Consider the following 22,679-nt stretch of genomic DNA (forward strand, 5'->3'; position numbering starts at 1 on the left):
ATAATGCGCGGCATAAGTATGTACATATATGTATATGTAAGCATATGTATATCAGTATATATGGAATACATGAAGTATATGTGGGCGAGAAATAAGCAGCCGGGAGGAGTAAAAAGGGCTGAGGGAGCGATAGGGACATGCGGGGACACATTGAGGTCTACTCTCTACTCGAGCTTTAGAATGAGTATGCACTACACTGGAGTTAGAGTAAAAGTAAGAGAGGGAGCGAAATTATAAGGGGCAGCAGGGGATTGTACGCATTGAGCCCCCTTCTTCTTGAGCTCTCTATACCAGTGCAGAGTGGTATGAGTAGGGAACGAAAGAATATAGTGGAGGCAGAGCAGGAGCAACGTCATCCCCGTCAGCCTCTGTGAGCCTGTGAGCTCTCGGTCCACACACTTGACAGTTCACGGTACCAACTCGATGTGTGTACAGTCCGACATTAACGATCGATGCCACTACCGTCTTTACCGCTCTTACTGCACTTCTCCCACTACAACCCTGTCGTCATGACAACAGCATCCCTTCATCCCCACTAATGTCACTAGAGAAACACCGAACACACCTGGTGGGATTCACAAGCGTATCCGCGAGAGGGGAGGTGACTACTTTACACCCAGATGGAATTTCCAAGGAGAAAACTCTTCCTAAGTCGTAGGGAGGAAGAGGATAGAGAGAAAGAGATTATGAGTTTTAGAGAAAGAGAAACTGATGTAATGGTAATGGTAATGTCGAAAACTTAGATATGTCATATGGATATGTATATAGAGGAGCCAAAGTGGTTTCACTCCTATTTACTATCCACCCTTTACTTACACCCTTACTCCGTTTTCCTTCACGTCAACGACAACTCTTTACTACAGTAAATCTAGGGTTAACCACGTTAACCCAACAGAATTGAGAGAGAAAAAGAGAAGGAGAAGAGAGACACGGAATTGGACTTGACGAGAGAGTTTAATCACTTTGAGATCTTGATTGACGATGACAATATTGCGGCCTCGTCACCCAAGAATTATATCGTCTTAACCTTCATTTTATTACTCCATATCTTTACTCTCAGCACAGTTTTGTTTTTACTTTATTTATTATCCACAACTGTTATTTTGTGGAAAAAAAAATTAGTAATTACAAGTATAAATACAATTACATAAATAAAATAATTATTACGGAAGAATAAAATGTAAAGGGTGAGAAGATATGTACTTGCGGAGTCTTAATTTTTACAGAAAACGAAGATTATTCATGCATCGGTCTCTCCAGACTCTCTAATTACTGCATAATTATTAAATGAAGGTTCCCGACGAGCGCACGGTAAGTAAAATAAAGAAACGAAGAATAAAATAAAAAAAAATAAAAAATATACATATATAAAAATAATAACAGAAGAAAGCGACCAGCCACGAGGAGCGCGCTAGGTATCTACGAGTACCGCGTCGCGGATAAAACGACAATTCTACTGTACATGAGAAGAGAAAATGATGTTGAGATAGAGAGTGTGTAAGAGAGTGCAGACTACTGAGAAAACATCTATCTATTCCCACTCCCGAGCTTTGATTTCTGGTGGGGATACTTTGAAAGTGGGGAGACGAAGGAGAAGATGTCAAGAGTGGGAGTCTCCTATAAATGCCGAACGCGAGGTGGGGAATGCTCAGTTCGTCCGAGAAGAGCGTATCGCTTCCTCGGGTGTTTAAACGTGATCTTTACTAGTTTTATAATAGTACTCATAATAATAGTATTTTATATTTAAAGTAATAATAATCACCATCATAAAAAACATAATAATAATTTCTAACTCGTTTGGCTTGGTCATAACACTTGAATTGATTATTTTAATTACGTTCTTGTATTACATTATTTATTTAATTATGAATATACTGAAAAGAAGACATGAAATGGTGAGAAAAAATACCCGGCATCTACCCTTTTATTTCTATACATACCGGTCAACGTACACACACACACATACACACACACAAACATATATTTATACACACCTAGACAGCGGCACATGAAGATGGATTTTCCGAGCGTGTAGTAAGGAAAATCGAAGAGGAAGAGTGAGAAAAGAATACCGTGACGAGAAAATAATATTTCAAGAAAGTCATAACTAAATAAAAGGAATGGAAGGGCGTAAGTAGCATTAAAAGGTCACGATTTTGTGCGCATAACTATATTGATTTAATGACATTTTTTTGCTTTATTTTCTCTGTGTTTAATTATTATTATTATTACTGTTACTAATTTCCATTTATTTTTAGCCACTATAACTTATTTTAAGTAGATAACCTTAGTTTAGATGGTGTTTTTTATATTCGAAAAAAAATTTGGTGCTGAATAGATTGTGATTTTGGTGGTGATTTAAAAAATTACCAAAATATGTATTAGCGTGATGATTTAAATAAATTTAAAGTGGTCGGTGGGGTAACAAATGAAAATGATGGCCAAAAATAATGTATCAGATTTTAAGGTTAATTATTTAATTGGTATAAATTGAATTCAAGCGTCAAGTTAAAGTTATTATATCTTTATTTAGTTTATGATTGACTTGACTGTCATGTTGTTAAATAATGTATATACTAGTATAAAGAAAATGCTCAACAATAATCTCAATATAAAAAGATTTTGGTTGAGGAATTTTCGGTATTACGATCTTGTTCTGTCTCTCTTTCTCTTATATACTGTTCTAGCAAGTATTCAACTTGCCGCAAGGAATCTTCAGCACCCCTTCATGGAATCCTCTCTTGGATTCCTCGCTCAGAATTTAACGTATTCAAATACGAAATGATTCCCCATAATTGTACAGTATGAGATCGTTTCTCGATTCAACTAGGGAATAAACTTTCGACAGAATGTCCTGTTTTTTAATCTCGAACACTTACTTTATGAAACTATTATACTTTTTTTTAAATATTAACGTTAAATCTGTGGATAAATATTTTTATCGTCTTTCAAAATTAACCCTCAATCGGTATTTAGATCGTGCGAAACCTCGGGAGCTGTCAAAACCACCCAGACAGGAACAGTAACACGAGGATGAGAGAAATAGGGAAGGTATAATCCGAGAGATCGAAGCGACATCTACGCTAAGCTTCCGAGAGACACAAACGATTGTTCGCACTATGTTGAACAGTTTCACCAACTCGGAGGGCGCTCTTGTTCATTTTTATCGTTATTTAAGCTTGAACTATTTTCTAAGTTGCTAAATTACGATTTTAAATATTTATACATGTACATCTATTTACGTACAATAAATTTAAACAGAAAAATTTTTTTCAATGAAAATAAATAAAATTAAATCGAATAAAATCAAATCAATAGATACAATAAAGATATAACATATCTGACTTTAGTATCTGCTCAAGTACTTGTAGCACTCAAGTGGAGGAAACAAAAAACATAAACTATTGAGAATAAAATAAAAATGTAGCGTCTACGCCATTAGAGTATTTTTGTGATGAATACCGTGCACAATAACTTGCTTCAACTCTCGCATGACAATGGCATCGTTAGCTAGTGCCTCCGGCTTTTTGCACCAATGAAAATCCTGGCTGGTCGCCGATTTCTCCCCCGTGAAGAAAAATAAAGCAGAAGTACAGATACTGAAAAAATAATAACTGAGCTTAAGAATCCACTTAAATATATATTACATTCCATTACATTACATAGAATATGTTTAATAAGAAACTGAGCCAAGTGACTTTACTATTTCTTATTTATTTAGTTTTATTCCTACTGTCAATTCTTTTTTCTTCTTTCGCATGAGAGCAGACCTTGTACAGCTTGCGTTTGACATTCAATTTACTGCTGGCTGGGTTTACTTGTTTTCCGGAATAAGAACGGTTAATGTACAAGTCGTTAATGTCCTCCTTGGCACTATGTGAATTTTCTTTGGATAAATTCCAGGTGCATTTATTTTTCCATAATCACCGGGAAACAAAAAAAAATCTTTTTTTAAATACGCACACACAATAAAAAAAAAAGTATATTCTTTGTTACAGTATACTTACCTTCTTTACTTTAGGATTTCAAACCATTTGTTAAAAAATACTTAGTACACATATTGTCGAGGAAAAATATTTATATTCGTTTTTTTAAATTTGTTCTTCTTTCTTTTATTTAAATACTTATTCTTGTTTTAATCACACGAGACCATGATTTACTCGAGAAAAGAGCCTTACAAACGGTTGTATAACAAGGAAGGATAAAAAAAAATTTTATGAAATATATAAAGTAAAAGAGGGAAATGACGATAAACATGTTGGCATGTAGACAACCGAGGTACGCGGTAGTGGATTATTATATGAGTATGAGATGCGCGACATTCTCTGACATTTTAGTAATGTCAAAGCCTCAGCGGCGTGGTATTCAATAGCCCCCAAAAAGGGGGGTATGCGGGTATGTACCCACACTCTCAATACACCCTCTATCTCTTTAACCCTTTCGAATCTCCGGCAGAATAGTTTCCCAGGTTGTTGGTACTCCTATCTGCTAACTCTACTCTATATCTAGCATCATATACTAGTAAGTTTCTTGCAAGCAGAATAGAACGAGGAGCAAAGTAAAGTAAAGCTAAGAGACCAGAAATTTGCATCGATGTCAGTATGGACCATATACCCTTAACTTGTCTACCCACGCAAACATCCCTACCGGATACCATATATGTATATGCCCTAAAATTGATGACACTGCTATTCTCGAATTGTATCAATGAAAATTAGTGCCACTGGACATCGTAAACTCGCCGGTTACTGTTCGAGCTTTATCTATAGCAATTTCCCGCGTGTAACTCTGTCTTTCTCTCTTCTCTGTGCTCTTCTATCTAGAGTAGAGAGGTCTGTATCCTCAAGTCTGGACTCTCTCTGTACACTGGCCGTATCTGTTATTCATATATCGTTCTCACTTACTCACCCTTGCTTAACTACAAGAGTATGGAGTATATAGTATTATATATGTTGAGTAGAGAGCCACCTCACGTAGTGGGAATGGGAACGCCCGAATATGCATCCAGAGATATATGAGATATCGATTACCATTTGGAGGTTCCGATATTACCTCCACGTACTTTCCGTCCGTTTTGCGTACATGAGAGCCCCGTTCCTCTCCGACCCTCAGCCCTCACTTTTAAACGTCATATGATTCCATTCGAGCTAAAGATATCTATATAGATACTTATACATTTACGATTCACGTACGTATACGATAAAGATGAAAAAACTCTTATATTATGAAAGTTTTTTTTTTTTATGGTTCTCGGATTTTTATATTTTTTAATCTACTACTAGATTATCTTTGAGAGTACGCGATGCGATAAGTAAAAATATTTTCCGATAGATTAAAACTTTCAATATCTATTACATACTATTATAATATATGATATGAGTACTTAAATTTAAATATATTGTTACTGTACGGTTTACGCTCGAGTTATCACTTAGCTGTGTATTGAGAATTTAACGATAGTGTGGAGTTTAAAATCAATGTTTTACGTTAATTTATATGGCTTCGTATCAGTGAAGGCAAATTATATTTTTAAGTAAAGTTTATCATTATTTTGCAATATTTTTTGTTTCTTATTGCTTTAGTTTTTATTTTTACTTTTTTTCTTTTGTTGTTATTTTTATTGGAATATTTTAAAAAAAGGTTGCGCTTTACTAGAAGATTTAATACATTTGAATAGTTTTAATGGTTTTTTAGGTCATCAAGTCGTTGACTTGGGGAAATGACGTGGAGAATTGGATAAACGTATCGTTTTTTGAGAGTAAACGAGGCAAGTCAAACATTAAATATAAAGTTTTACTATTTGACAACTTTTATCTTACGTATTATAAGGCATAATGTACAAATCATATTTTAGATTCTTTCGATATATGTGGCGTGCAACTTTGGTTTAATCTTTTTTTAAATTTATTAGAGTTCTCGGAAATTCGTCTTTCATTTTTCATATTTATGAATTTTTAAAAATTTTTTAAGAGTAATTGCAATTTATACAAAATATTTTTAGATATATTTAAATTATTTCGGCTGTATTTTTTTAAGTTTTAACTTAGTAAAAACAGGAAATTGATCTATTGAATTGAAGAAGTATTAAATAAAAATTGTTTTTGATTAGAAAACTAAGTGTTTTGTTTTAAAAAAATTTAATTTTTTTGTTCTTTAAGGGCCAGTTTTTCAATTCAAGATAAAATTTTATCCAGGATAAAATTATTATTGCCAGTATATTTATATATATGAAATATATAGATATATTTTATCATTGGATAAAATTTTATCCTGAATTGAAAAACTAGCCCTAAAAGAGTAAATTACACGTATACTGTCAATTGACAGAGAAAACAAAATTTGATATAAAAAATCTCTATCTTATTCTTTAACATGTTCAACAAATAAATTTATATTTATTTGAAGCCACAAAAATTTTTTTGTTTAATTAGTTACCTCAATGATTGATTTATTTTGTGGTATGTAGTGAGTAAAAAATATTTGTGTTATCATATTTTCAATTGCTAAAGTTAAAAGTCATTGATAAAATACATGCGATAAATATTTTAAATTTTTACGAACATATTTTTAAATAATTATTAATAATTGAGTTTAACGACACCGTTCGATCCTACCCTTGATGAATTTATTGATTTATAACTGGAACGTTGTAATTCTGACTATATTTTTTTCAATTTTATCGTGGATATTTCGATATAAAATATACAATTAAAAAAATAAATTATTCAATTTTTTCAATCAAGAGTATTTTTTTACAAAACACAATTGAATTCGAAAATTTGATAAAAAGTCAAACCCGCACATTGTTTTTATAAAACATAATTAAAATAGCGTTAACTGATGATAACTAGTTTCATTCCAAATAAATCATCTAGTTTTAAAAAATGGTGTCAAAATATTTCAATTTTCTTCTTAGAAATAAAAATTCTTACTTAAGGTAGTTGTTGCGTGATAGGCATTTCAACAGAAAATTATGAAATTTTTTTTATTGAAAGATAAATATATTAATAATTCACTACCAAAATTTCAGATCAATTGGACGCACCGTTTTTGAGTAATTAATTTTCGAAATTGTATCTTTTACACGTAGAGGTATAGAGAGATGGTAAAGTTAGTATGAAATCTTCCGTACCATTCGAGTGGGCCAAAGATTTCATACTAACTTTATCATCTCTCTATACCGCTACGTGTAAAAGATGCAGTTTCAAAAATTAATTACTCAAACACGGTGCGGTCAATTGATCTGAAATTTTGGTAGTGAATTATTAATATATTTATCTTTCAATAAAAAAAATTTCATAATTTTCTGTTGAAATGCCTATCACGCTACAACTACCTTAAAGTAAATAGGTCCTATGATTTTCGGTCATGATAAATTGGTATGTTCTGGGGTAATTTCAAAACTATCCATCAAAATTTATATAATACATTTTTCGCTAATTTGATCCAAAGTAAAAATTTATATAACGTGATTTGTCAAATTAAATTGTGCTTTAAAAATTTTATATTACACAAATTGGAATCAAGACTTTAATTCGAAGATAATTATTAAGCATAACAGTTAAATGTAAATAATATCTAGTCATCTGTATGAAAATAATAAAATTTTCGAAATCGCAAATAAATTCTATGATTTATCAATTGAAAAATTTTTTTATTCCATTAAACAACTAAATAATAAATATTATATCATTCGTACGTAAATATTTAATAACTTGTGCGTATAGTATAAAAGCACATTAAATTGAATTTTAAATGTAAATATAATATGATTTATTAAACTTTGATTAAAACGTTTTTTATGTTTTGATATTTAAATACGACCATCAAAAGTTCAGTGAGAAGTATTTAAAGCCCATAAAAAATAAAAAAAAATCCAGTCTCTTTATGTAAAATGAGTAATAAAAAAATAAGAAGATATAAGTATCGATATTTTTTATACTGAGTATTTGAATATTTTTTCTTTAAAATTAAAAAAAAAAAAAAAAATGCGAAGAGGAAATGAATGAAAATGTAGAAGAAAAGATGTCTTTGACGCATTTGAAAGGATCGCAAATAATTGGCGAACTTGGATGAAACTTTTAGATGACAATGGGCGCGAGCCGCGAGTCAACAATGCGTTCGTCGGGCACGAAGATAAATATAAAAAGATGAGAAATGAATCCCGGGTAGGAGGCAAAGTGAATAGGAGGGTTTTTATTTACAAAAGGAATAAAGAGAAAATGAAATACCAAAACAGAGTACTAAATGCAAAAGTGACGCAGCCAAACAAAAAAAAATTGCATTTTCACAATAATGGCCACATGTTTTTTTTTTTTTTGTTACTCCTGCTTATAATCTTTCGGGTCTTATTATCTGGCCTATCCGAACAAACGTGATCTGCTGAATCAAAAGAAACAATAAACCGGGGAACTCAAAGAAAAAAAAATGAATTTTTGAAAGGATATTTCGTCACCTTTCCCTCAAAGTTTTTTCCTCTACTCATCATAGTCAATCCATATTTCTTATTCTGTCTGTTCGTGATGCCGTTTGGTTTGCTTGAAGCTGTAGTGTTAAGCAAATAAGAATTAGCATGCGACCGAGTGCAGTAACGAGGGTCAGTTGAAAGCCATCCGTGGACAGGGTAAACCTCTAAGAGACTTTCAAATATCTTTGACGACAAAAACGAAAATAAGTCACCATAAAAATCTTTATCTATTGTCAAAAATGTCTCAGCACAGCTTGCATTGGTGTACCACTATACAGAAATTACCACATATGGGGAATTTATATTTATTTGTTACATACATTGACTGGCTTTCTCAGGACAGAATAGTTTACTAATTTTACTTTATTGTTAAGAAAACAAAATTCAGACTATAAGAATCAGTTTTTGTGTTTTAGTTCAATTTTTATTTCATCAAGCAAGGTTTCGTCATCAAACATAAACTTCATGAGGACCTAGGAAAATATATAATATAAATTAGTTACTTTGACATAAGTAAGATTCTTTAAAATCTAATCAACTAATATTCACAATTAAATTTTAAGTAAAATACAATCATTTTTAAAAAATAAAAAGACCACAAGATAGATAAAAATTGATCGTCAACCCAACCGCTAAAACTGTACATGGAAAAAAATTATAGGAAAAATTACAATCGTCACATCATAATCAAGGATCAGATTTTCAATACGGTCACTTTGATAACTTAACATTTTAAAATTTACGATGGTACATTGTAAAAATGCCTACAAAAGCAATAAATATCCGAATTTTTACGATGTAATATCGTAAATTTTAAAATGTAAAATAATCAAAGTGACCGTATTGAAAATCTGGTCCTGGATTACGATGTTACAAATGTAATTTTTCTTACAATTTTTTCCCGCGTAACATAACATGCAGCTTTGCTATCAAAAATTATCCATGCATTCAGCATATATACAAATAAAACCATGTCTAATATAATAATTCTCAAGTAGATTCTCGATTCTTAAATCAAAATAAATAATAAAAATTTTATTAATCAACTAACCTCAATTTTCTCAGCTTTCTTTCACCATTTTTAAATAGTTGAATAATTAATAAAAAATATATCATTGGAATAAAAATAAACTTTGAATTTTACGAATTTACGAAACTTTTTTAATCTGAAACGTAGTTTTTAGAAAAAATAATTACAACGCTTTGAGATAGAGCATTTCTGCAGCAGCAGCAGTAGTAGTGTAGAGTAAGTCTGCAGTCATCAGAACTATTGCAATATAAACGCTTGCTTCCTCATTAGAAGAGACCGGACGATATTCGCACAGTAAACTTCCTATACTGTTTCAAGTCCAATTCACGTCGCATTTCCGCGTCACGTTTGTCACGCGCGTCATGGTTTTCGATTGTCCTCACACCGAGAAGAGATATACATGTCTGATTGGAAAGCAAACGGAGCCGTTTGTTTCCGTTATAGAAGCGGAAAGGAATATAGTCAAGCTGGGTTATAGTATTCAGATGTAGTATGCAGATATAGGCGCAGATAGAGATATAGAGGATGACGATACGGGGAAAATACTAGAGTACCGAGACTCCCCGATCCGCCCTATCATTTATTAAAAGCCTGAAGCATCGTTCTTTATTCCATTTTATTCTTTTTCTCGCTACTTCACACTCATATACCCACACACTCCCTATTTATATTTTGTCTTCTCCTTCTCCCTCTCTTGTGGTGCGTTTCCACCGACAAATAAAAAGTCTGCCCATTACTGACTAGTTGTCACATCGGGGCAACACCGACAGAAAATTGCGATCAGAGAAACCGAGAAAGAGAAAGAGAAAGACAGAACAGAGACACTCGCTTTCAAAGTATTCAAAGATGTCGTATAGTATACTGCATTGTTGGTATGGGACGGGTATATCAGACTCTAGACTATAGAGTTATAAAAAGGAAATATTTTCTTTACGATAATAGGCGATGAAGAGACACATTAAATTCCCGATGCTGTATATTTATTGCAAGTGCACATTGAAAGTCCACAAAATAATAGTGTAGAGTAACCAAACACCTTCTTTCATTCTTTGTTCATTTTATTTTATTTAAGTATTAAATATTCCGAAAAAATGAATCTCTTATAAATTTTCTGAGCATTTTTAACTTCCCGCTAAGAAAATTGAAAATTTTCAAAAATCGGGAAGTTATTGTTTTTACCCCGTTTTTCGAAAATCGAGTTTTCATCAGATCTCGACGTTTTGAGGTCCTAGGAAGCTTCCCTGACTATTTCCGCGATGGTGTCTGTATGTCTGTATGTATGGGTATGTATGTGTGTATGTGTGTGTGTGTGTGTATGTATGTATGTATGTAAACCCCTCATAACTTTTGAACGGCTTGACCGATTTGATCGCGGTTGGTGCCATTTGAAAGGGTTCGACTAAACTTAGATTTTAAATACAAGTTGGACCGATTCGGACTGATAAATTTTGAGAAATCTTAAAAAAACTGCGAAAAAAATTTTTTTCAAATGTGGTTTATTTTTTAATAACTTTTAAACGGCTTGACCGATCAATTCCAAAAACTAATCAGCTCTAAACATCAAAAAACCACGTCGATCGCCACCAAGCCGGTCAAAATCGGTTAATTCGTTCGTGAGTTATCGTTGACGAAAGAAATCGAAAAAAAGTGTTTTTTTCGAATTACACCGAAATTTCCGGTTTGATCAACTTGTGTTTGAAAATATATCATAGAATTTAAAAAACTGCGTCGAATGGCGCCAACCGCGTGAAAATCGGTACATTCATTCAAAAGTTATTGCGGTTTGAAAATTCAAAAAATAATGTTTTATTAAATTTCTATCAGACTTTTGAGCTCGGAGAGCTCAAAACTACACGAAAATTATATTTTTTAGCTCGAAGAGCTCAAAAACGTAATAAGTGAAATTTTGAGCGCTTAATTATGAAAGTAGCGGGAAGTTGCAGGGATGGCCCTCAGGGTCAACCGTTTTCCTAATTTTTTAAAATTTTGATTCATAATTTTCACATTTTTCAAAAACAAAACTGAACTAGATTACCTCAAGATTGGTTAAAAGAATTAGATACTTAATTGGATACTAACAAAAAAGAATTATTATTATTTAATTGAAAGTTTTGTTAAAAATTTGTGCAACTGCTGAACTATAAATTTTGGGCTTGAAAAAAAAAAAAAAAAACTTTTATTTGAGTATAAAATAATTTAAATAAGTGCTTAGTCTACATTTTAGTAATTTATTAAACAGTAAAATAATTCTTAATACAAATTGTTATTAATACATTATGTAGTTATCATTCTTCTTTATCAGAAAACATGTCAGGAATCAGCTCTCTTTGTTACATTCCGGTGGATGTTTGCATACTTTATCAAGCTCCAGATTATACAACCGAATTTCAGACATTTTGCTCACAAGTATTATAGTAAATAAACAGTATATTGTTGATATGTCTGAACGTCTTTTTATTATTATCAATGCTCTTAGTTTAATTTTATGCTGTCAGTGCAGTTCTATGCTTCATTAAAATTCAACAAAACACTAGGTTTAGTTATTCCAACACGCTTCTCGATGAATTTTTTTATTTTTCTTCTTGCATTTATAATTATCGAGAATAGTGACGTTTCATAACTGATAAATGAAAAATTTTTCTACGATAAATATTAAGGTAGTATGAAAAATATTTTAGTATTGAATATTTTTGATAGATTAAAAATTTCACTTTCAATATTAATTTTGTAGATTTGACTTAATTTTTACAAACTGTAAAAGGTAGATTGAAATAAAATTGATGACTAAGATGAAGTTAGTTTAGTATAAAAATTATATCGATACTAATTGAAAAAGTGGCCCCTGATTCCACATTGGTTCAAGATCAGAGCGCGCGCGTACGAGCGCAGTTTGAATTCCTAGTTTGATTTAATTTTTCAAACTGTAAAATTAGATTAAAAAAAAATTCAAGTCATAATAAGACGAAATTCAAAGTTAAATTTTTCTTTAATTTTATCATTGTTAAACTTCCCCGGTATAATTACTAGCATGTATTATTTTATTAAAAATTTCATAAACAAACTCAAATATAATATAAAGTTATTGTATGCAGACAATTTAACACGATAAAAAATGTAGCCCATTAAATTTATACCTCTGACGCAGTAGATTTTTTTAGTCGTACAATTTGTCGCATTTGCTTCCATATAAACGTATATATGAATTTATAACGTTATTTCTTGGTAAAATAACAAGAACTGTTCTGTACTGAAAATATTTGTAGAGATTGTTAATTTAACAATGTATTATATACATTATGCTCTATAATAATTTTTAAACATAAAATTATTTTGGTAGCTTCAGTTATACACGAAATTTACAATGTAAATTTTGTCAGATTTCTAATACTTTTTATATCATCCATGAAAAATCTTTTAACATTTTTTTAAATTTGTTGAAAGAAACAATCTGATAAGATTTTTAACGAAGAAACTACTACTTGGAACAAAAACATAAACTTGAAATTGATTCCATCGACTGAAGATCATATCGTAGTTAGCGACCGAAGATATAAATATCTTAATCCAAGAACTTGAAAACCAAGAAAATAAATTCTCAAAATAAAATCATCGACTTTCTTTAGAATGATTTATCTTTAATTAAGTTAATTTTTCTCAGTGTAGTAACTACTATAAAAACTAATACCGAATAGTATATTTTATTTATTTGTTAATCACAAATAGTTAACTCAACAACGCAAGCTATTAACAGAGTTAAAATATACATTGTACAAATTTTTTATAATTAACACATTTTTTTCTGGATTTTAATTTTACACTAAAAAATTTTAAAATAAATTATATTTTAAAAAACTAAAAGAACGCTTCAATAATAAACCAAACTCTAAATTAGAAAACAATTTTCAATATGTTTGAAATAAGAAACAAAATGATTAACAAAAAAATTGACTTTATAGTAAAAAAGCGTGGAATGATTTTCAAGATATTTTTGTAATAACTTTATTTTTATAAATATCTAAAAATAAAATATACACAATTGATATCAAACACCTACACTTTCCTTACAAAAAAATGAATTTTTTTGTTACTCAATCTATTCTCATTCCAAACTTATTGAAAATTATCTTCTACTTCTTAGTTTGGTTTGTTATTGTTTAAAATATAATTTATTTTTATGATATTTGGTGAGCATACATTTAACATTATGATTAGAATAAATAATAATAAATATTAATATTAAAAGAACGTGTCTTTCTCCGTGAATCATAACGGAATATTTTAACTAATTCCTCTAACAACCATTAATAATCAGCGAATGTAGTTTAGAAGATGATAAGAAAACCGCCCACAGTATAATGAGAATTACAAAGCTTTATAAGCACAATACATAATACATAATATAACTATTATTGTATAAGCTAAACTGACTGCCGGCTCGAGTGACCGGATCTACACTGAAGCTTAAATTATGCAAACGCGTATAAGTCGTTTCATTGATGTCGATTCTCAATTGTTGAGTCACGCACACATACGTCCTGTATTTATGCGGGCCTGCCTAATCCCAATGGATTTCCTTCATCAACGTATTCTGCCATCACATCACATTACAAACCATATCTCATATCCCATATGCCATATGGGATTTGATTACTCTTGGTGTCCTCAAACGCTGCATATTCCTCGTACACCATATTTATTACTTACATATAAATAAAACTTGTGAACAAGTCAAAAAAAAAATTATCAAGTACTTAAAAATAACTGTGTTTCATGCTTAAAAATTTTTTTGGCACATCTCCAAAATAGTTATACTTAGGGGTGAGGACAATAATCGGTATTTGTGTAAGTGTTTAATGCTATCGAGCACTGCACTTGATCGTTCGTGTCACATAAATAACAATTCGATCTTAGTTTATGAAAAAAGTTTTTAAGTCTGTAGTATAAACTACAAGAGTTCTAATTATTAATGATTGGAAGATATCGACGAAAGAAAGTAATAGAAGTATTGAAAGTAATAAAAAACGTAAAAAGGCGTATAAAAGTAGTCATTATACGAATTTTTATCACGTAACATCGTAAATTTTTAAATGTTAAAATTACTAAACTAATATTCATAAAAATTACACCAAAAAATGAAGAGTATTTTAGAGAAGTTTTTGATAAATAATACTTTTTTAATTACTTATTTGTAATATATATATATATTTTTTTTTTTTTTTTATAGAAAAAAATAATACTACTATATATAAATAAATATTAAGTTTTATAAACTATAAATTTGTTCTTATCAAAATTTTATTTCTATGTTCTTCTCACATTATTCTTTAATAAATATAAATTACCAAATTTAGTACAAAGAAAGAGTGCTCAATAAAATTTCCAGCTTCAAGCTTTCATAAACCATAATTAGTTTTTAGGTTAAATCTTTGATGTTTGAAAACAAAATAATTACCGTGATAAGCGATATTAAATGCTTTCACGTTGGAGGTGTGCAATAGTGTGAATAATTAGTACTTTCTAAATAATAAGTCAAGGAGTTTCGGCTAATTTTATCAGCACACAAAATCCAAGTTTTCTCACTTCTGCTCCTGGCTCGTACTCTGCGTTAAATGGAGCAAGTAGAGTAGTTATAATTCATTTACAGAAGATGAATTACATTCTTATGGTTTGATTAGTAGATAATTTATCCAATATAAGTAGCTGTAGATGTATAAATGAAGCTGGATCTCGAAATGAAGTTAGTTGATGGATTTAAAGCAGCAACCAAGGCCATACTGGTAGCCCTAAAAAGTAGTACATGTGCTTGATGCTTCTTTACTCTGGTACATGGTCTATATACTTGGTGTTCTCTTTTTCTAGAGTTCGTAGACAAGTATGAGTATGAGTATAAGAGTAAAGAGCAGTAGAGGCTCGACACTGAAAGTAAAAGGAGAGCTATTCGATGGCAGCTGTTCCACATTTGAAGGATGGATTCTTAGCACGGCTTTGTCGTCGTCATAACAAAAGAGCCATCCCCTCTTATTCTTTTTCTTTAGAGGCTTTTTTTCGCAAATTCTCGAGGTCTTATTCTAAGTGTAAGCCAACGTACAACACCAATACTAATACTATTTATATCATTGTATTTGTATGAGTATGAGTCGAAAGTGCTCTTACTGTCTTTGAGATTTCACGACAAATGAGTACTACCATGGGTACCGTTTGACTTGTTACCTTTAAACTCTACGGCAAAGCTGTTTTAATCATACTTGTACTTAATCTTTGAAATATCAAGTAAGTCACGCTAGATGATGCTGTTATCTATTTTTTTTCTCTTACTGTACTTGTACGCTCATTTGCTTCTGCACCGTTTCATACGCTATATTATGCGTTCTTATGGCAATGTCTCCACGTGACGCCAGATATGCCATGTGTCACTGCTCTGATGCCACCAGACAATTAAGAGGCTCATCTTCCTACACTTGAGATTTGCTTTAATATTATTCAAGATGAAATTCTTAAGACCATCTGTCGTCTCAAATTTAACCTGTTAATATTTTACGTTTTTTTTACCTCATTATTTCTCCCTTTTTATTATTTCGTATTCATTTTTTAAATAGTCATTATCTCAGCAAACACTCTTCAGTATTCTAAATTTCAAGTTTGTATTTTTTAACTTATTTCGTCTTCCGATGAATTCGTTTATAATTAGTAGTTAAAATAATCAAATTTATCATCTATATTTTGATTTTAATGTAAAATTTTTGTCTTTTCATTTGTTATAGTACTCAATGTTGAAATATTTTTACAATAAACATTTCTCAATTGAAATTATACTTCAATTGAAGCTCTTATATTACTCTCGGAAAAAAAAGATTGCTTGCATAAAGTTGTTAGCTTATTAACAAAAAAATATTCGAAAATTTGATTATGACTGTACAATTCCACCGATGACTTATTTTACTGATTAAAATTAAGGATCAATATTATCACTTGTTATTGCACAAAAAACACTTGACTGCTTAATTACAATACAATAATTCCAATGAGAAAATGCAATTATATCAACTGCTGCACAACACTATTGTACTTCTCATGTTGCTTCTTCAATTATATTCTCTATTTAGCGCTATAAATTCATTATTCTTACTATTATTATCACTGCAACAGTCTATTGTATAATGTTTCATTTAATTATTAAAAAGTTCAAAAGCAATTGAAAGTGCTATATTTTAGAATAAGATATTTATAAATTTAATTTTCTTAAATCAATTTACCGTTAACTTTATAGAGATTGCTATAAAAATTAACTTATAATTCAAAAAGTAACTTTTAGTCTTTAAGAAAATAAAATGGTAGGCTGAGTGTATAACTAACTAGCGGTTCCCGTCCGCTTCGCTGGGCGAATTGAAAAGGAAATAAATTAAATTTTAAGTTTCATTTTTATTTATTTTTTTTTCATATTTTCTATATCTCATATGTTTAGAAAATGCAATGCTTTTAATCTGTTATATTTTCGCGATCCCGTAATAAGAACAATTTATCGGTTATGTGATCAGCAAAAATAAAATGTATGTAAAATTCTTAGTCCGTTGACTGAATAGCTATATGTAATGTTAAATTTTGGAAACGTTACAATGACTTTTTTGCCGCTGGCAAAGAGACGATTGTTGTACGAAAATATCACTATTAAGTAAGAAAAATATTTAAATCCGTTGACCTTGGAGGCCATCCCGGTATTTGTCTGTTTCTCTTGAGATTCTATCAAATTTTATATTTGTAGGAACTGTATTTGAAGAATATGAATTTTTTGACAATTATCACTCCCGCACTCCTATGTGGGGGAGGAACTTCATAAGATCCTATTCAAGATGATTTCTACATTATAAATAAAAGATTCCAACAAAACTTCGAGACTATAAAAACTATCGATTGGAAATGAGAAATTTTCATTGTTAACGCCCCCACGATCCTTTTTGGGGTTAGAATTCGAGAAAATCCATTTTCAGCTGAACTTGACATCGTACACGAAGATTCCTACCAAATTTAGAATCTGCAGCAGTTACAGTTTGGAAATTAAAATTTTAGATTTTAATACCCACCCCCGCAATCCCTATCGAAAGTAAAATTTTTTGGAATCCGTTTTGAGATGATCTCCTCATGACAAATGAAAGATTCCGACCTAATTTCGAGTTTGTAAAAGTTACAGTTTGAAAATGGAAATTTGAAATTCTAACACCCAGCCCCGCAATCCTTGTCGGAAGTAGAATTTATTGAAATCCGTTTTGAGATGATCTCTACATGACAAATAAAAGATTCCTACCAAATTTACAGCTTTTAGAAGCTATATTTTGGAAATTATATATTAAAATAAAATATATAATCAACGTGAATATATTAATTATACTAACTTTTATAAATTGAAGGCCCTCTTCTTCATTCAACTAACTAACGAATACTAAACGTATAATAACCAATAAATACGAAACAAAACACGATCGATTAAATAACAGACAGATTCTTTTTTGTTTTTAAACAAAAGATAGCGTAAATAAATGACATCTTTACATAACCTATGAAAGATGAATAATTTTTAAACAAAAGTTAGTAGCGTAAATAAATGCCATATTTACATAACCTATAAATGAATTAACAAAACCGTTGCTATAGATAATAATTCATGTCACAACCTTGTGGATACGTGGGTAGATGCGTGGGAGTGCGTGGGTAGATGCGTGGGAGTGCGTGGGTAGATGCGTGGGAGGGTGTGTGGAAACGCGTTTATAAGCATTGAAGTGACGTTAGACATTTTGCCGGTCTTTATGCACTCGAATATGAAGAAGAAGTGATGTTCATTTGTTTTAGTAGCAGAAATAAATGACTATCCACATAAATTTGAAAAAAAATGGTAAAGGGTTGATGGAATTCAAAAAATGAATAGTCTAAAACCTTCTACAATTAATTCCGCGTCGAATGGTCATGGTCTCATGCCAATCGGTCCAGTTGTTTTCAAGTTTATCGGTAACAAAAAAAAAGTTGCTTAAATATATTTATATAGATTAAATTTTTTGTAAAATTAAGATAAAAACAGAGTTCGAGTCATAGAATTTAAATATTATCAACTTTATCAATAGATAATTGTAAATAAATGTTCTCTTGTTTCATTTTTTAATTTTCTAATGAAGCGTCAAGTTGAATTTTAATATCACTCATCTTATAAGCATCGCAATGCAAGCATAATTGTAATCTTTATTCATAAACAAATATTGTTACTTTTACTATGTCATAAGAAACAAGCTTATCTGAAACTAAAGTATGGAAGATACATGAGCGTTTAATACGTGAACATAACTGCAGAATACAATATTTATATACATCATTTTGGATTTAGCATTATAAAAAAACCGATAAAAAAGTACATGAATATACTTTTTTACATTGTCAAAAAATTTCAAAAATATTAGACAAGATAGATTATTTATGACTTATGACCATTCATAAATCTTGATTTTCGACTGTTTTAAAACTTTATTTTATTTTTGGAAATCCACAAAAATGTTGACAAGATAACTTCCGAAAAATGTCATTCAACTTAATTCTTCATTACTAATTTTTTCGTTATGTATATTAAAAAGTTTCCTTTTAAAAATTCTTGTTCAATTTTTTATCTTTTTGTTATGATTAACTTTTCTAGAAAATTTTAGCTTTTATATTAATTATACACTGTTGTTTATAAGTTGTGACTCAACATATCTGAGACTCAATAATTGCATGTTTTAAGCGTACATTTCTTTTTATTGACCATTATTTTTTTGGAGTTTAGAAAAGTAACGGTAGTAGAATACAAATACTGTACTTGAAAATGACGTTTCTTAAGAACCGTTCCCATGTTTTTCTATTTTACTTGCACTCGTTGATAAAAATCGTACAATCTTTGTTGCACTGGTACAGTACATGGAATTGAATTTATCATTATTAAATAAAAATTTTCAAAAAAACGCTCTGATAAAAGGTTGATTTATAAATAATCGATCGAATATCAGAGTCTTGTTTTAGAAATTTCCATTTGCTTAACATAAACTTATAAAACTATTTTCGAATGAATAAAAATTTTTAAATTGAAAAAAATGTGCAGAAAATTTAATTTTCAAATAAAATTTCTCTCACAATATATTTTTTACTCATTCATAATTAATTATTTCAACAAAAGAATTTTTATGTAAATTGAGCAAACTTGAAGTTAATATTGAAAATTAGATAAATAAGTGTAGTATTTAACAAAAATTTCGATGATCCTGCATAGTAATAAAATGAAGCTCAGTTCTAGGATCCGTGTGAAACAAGCATTGGATCTCTGGTTAGTATCATGCGAATTAATCTCAAGATAATGAAGTGGTTTAGACTTTGCCAAGATTCCTTCCCTGGAGCTAAGTGAAATCTTGTCGACAAATTTCATGGTAGTTTCATCTTCTTGTTCGTAAGATTTTAACAGCTATCTTATTTTCCGTAGTATCTTATATACTATACAGGGAATAAGGTAACTAAGTAAAAGAATAAGTGGACGGAGGAGCAAAGGGAAAAATTCAACTAGAATAAGAGGGGAAAGTACCAAGATTGAAGTAACGAAAAGTTTAAGAGAAAGACTGAATATTAAAGAAAGTAAGATAGACACTGAATCTAATGATTAAACTCTCTGATTCCTGAACATTTTCCCCCCCTTTTTTTTTTATTTTTTTACGGTTAAATTCAACCATCACCGGTACAAGTGCATCCACCCGTCTACCTTTATACTTTTTCCCTTTACTCTTACTCTTACTCTGCGTAGCTTTACTTGTGAATCAGGAGAAATTTTCTTATTAGAGAATTAATCCGAGAGCAATTCGCGCTAGCAAGATTCTTCGAGTGGCGTTTCTGTACCGATGAGAATGAAGTGGATAAAAAATATAGAAAAAATGAAAAGTGTACAGCATAAATAAAAAAGGTAAAAATATTATTTTTTCTTATGCTCAAAGAGTAAAAGCTAAAGTCATACCTAGACGTGATACTTTAGCGCTGATGCTACCGAGGGTGAAGTGAGTAAAAAATGAAGAGGTTAAAAAAAAAAGAAATAAATATATATACGAGATACTCCAAGACAGTTGCGGTTACATTCTTTTTCCACTTGTCGTTAAATTTACAGCTGATTGCTTCTAAATTGTTAATAGACCGTACTTTTCTCTCTTTGACTTTTGTTATTATTTTTGTTATGTTTTAACTGTTGTATTCTTTTATTTTTTTTATGCTATACTCTAATCGGAGCTCGGGTACCTACTACGGACGATCGACTGCAGACTAGAGAGTGGAGGACGAAGGATAGAGGAAAATAAAATGTTACGGGGATGAGATAGCAGGACAGAAACTAAAACAGGATGGGCGAAAAGAAAAGCTCATGCACTTTCATCGATAAAATTTAATCTGGTAGGAAGGCTGTAACGAAAAAGACTTTGACTTTACTCTCTTATACTCCCTTGCGAGACTAACGTAACTCGTTGTGACAGGTCAATTGCCGCCCGAGTAATTAGTGAGCAAGTGTCTTGTGTCGAAGTAAAGCGTTTATATCCTATCCTATCTTATCCCTCTTATTCAATCTCTTAAACTATATTTTTTAGTGTCATGTATTTGTCGTCTATTTACTTTGTATAGATATTTTACTTTCTCGTTAATACTATGAAAATAGACTATACAGACTACATCATAAACTGGATCTACATGTAATCATCGTGTTACAAATTTGCCTTGCTTCTCGGCTTAATTAGTCAGATAAAAATACACACTGGTGTCAACATTCGCGAGAAATTAGAGATGTGAGTAGCGCAATGATAAGTTTATTTCTTTTCTATCTCATGTTTTTATATTTTTTAATATTTTAATAATCATTATTCGCTAAATAAAAATTAAACAAATACATTTTCAATTAATTAAAAAAAAAAAAACAGAAATAGCCCATGCTCTGAATCGGACTCCAAACTTTGAGCTAGAGACGAATATTCGCCATTCATCATACAGCAAGCATATTCCTTCTTAGATAATTTTTATTTCTTATTATCTCCTAAGCGATACATTCAAATGAAATGCTATAAAGAAAAGAGTTTATGTTTTGCACGACTCATGATGCGAAGCATCAGAGAGTGCTTTACGATCGAAAAATTGTTTCGCCTCATTTTGGCAGCTATTTATATTATTATAGTCTTGTTAGTTCACGGAATCAAAATATTCTGCATACTATTGTCAAGATTTAGTGCCATAGAAACGGAAAAAAACATCAAAATAGGTCACAAAATTTTCCTGTCTGTCATATATGAAAATCCGGAAACACTGTACATTGCGAAAAAATGCATTAATTGAGTTAAATTTTTTTTTTTTTTTTAATTCTTTGGAAGAATTGTAGGTCACCGAATGCGAATAGCTAGGTAATTTAGTGTCGTTTAATTACAATTTATAAAATAAAACAATAATCAGAAGACTGTATATCTATATATATTGTGTATATTTATCCCACTAGAGGCGCGTATGCACTGATAGAAGGATTTCTTAGCATTTAAAAAATATTACTTAGTATTTGAGAAATATTTCTTTGTATTTAAGAAATATTTTTTAAATATTAAGAAATGATGTTTAAGAAATGATTTCTTAAATACAAAGAAATCTTTTTAAATACTAAGAAATCCTTCTATCAGTGCGCATTATCGTGCTATTTTAGCTGTTTTATATATTTTTTTTACATATTTTATTTTGTTAATATTTCACAATTAAATGAGCATTATGAGTCGTGCACTTTTGGATTTTCCAAACTTTTTTTTTATTTTCCATCCAATACAACGATGCTTTAAACTACATCGTGTTGTTGATTTTTTTGGATGTAAAAGTATTTTTCAAAATTACTAATTGACCTTTCACGATATATTATAGACGAATTTTAGGAAAATTTCGTCCTGAGCTTTAACAGAATAATGTACAATTCTATATAAAAAAAAAATCCAACTAAAAATAAATAAGAAGGATGTGTTTTTCTTTATAAAATAGCTGTTATCACCGGAATATTACCGGAGACTTGGGTGTAAATGTAAACGGGAAAACGAAACGAGAAATCTAAAATACACTAATGTCATTTTACAACGGTCGAGCAACGAAGTGTTTGTCTGTGAGTATGAGGACTAACCAAGGGTG

General features: G+C 30.5%; 1 protein-coding gene and 1 long non-coding RNA gene across 2 annotated transcripts in view; one reads left to right on the forward strand and one right to left on the reverse strand.

Moving 5' to 3' along the window:
* LOC123263213 overlaps window positions 1–1,082 on the reverse strand; it is an 83,379-nt gene extending 82,297 nt beyond the window's left edge. Inside the window, exon 1 of the mRNA XM_044725795.1 lies at window positions 817–1,082. The gene's annotated coding sequence lies outside the window, so the exon portion shown is untranslated. The remainder of the gene's footprint in view (window positions 1–816) is intronic.
* A 554-nt stretch (window positions 1,083–1,636) lies between these two features.
* Window positions 1,637–22,679, forward strand: part of LOC123263180 — a 33,238-nt gene continuing 12,195 nt past the window's right edge. The window contains exon 1 of the long non-coding RNA XR_006509117.1: window positions 1,637–2,130. This is a non-coding gene — a long non-coding RNA (uncharacterized LOC123263180). The remainder of the gene's footprint in view (window positions 2,131–22,679) is intronic.

The sequence above is a fragment of the Cotesia glomerata genome, linkage group LG4, assembly GCF_020080835.1.
Source record: "Cotesia glomerata isolate CgM1 linkage group LG4, MPM_Cglom_v2.3, whole genome shotgun sequence".
In the NCBI taxonomy this organism is placed as follows: Eukaryota; Metazoa; Arthropoda; class Insecta; order Hymenoptera; family Braconidae; genus Cotesia; species Cotesia glomerata.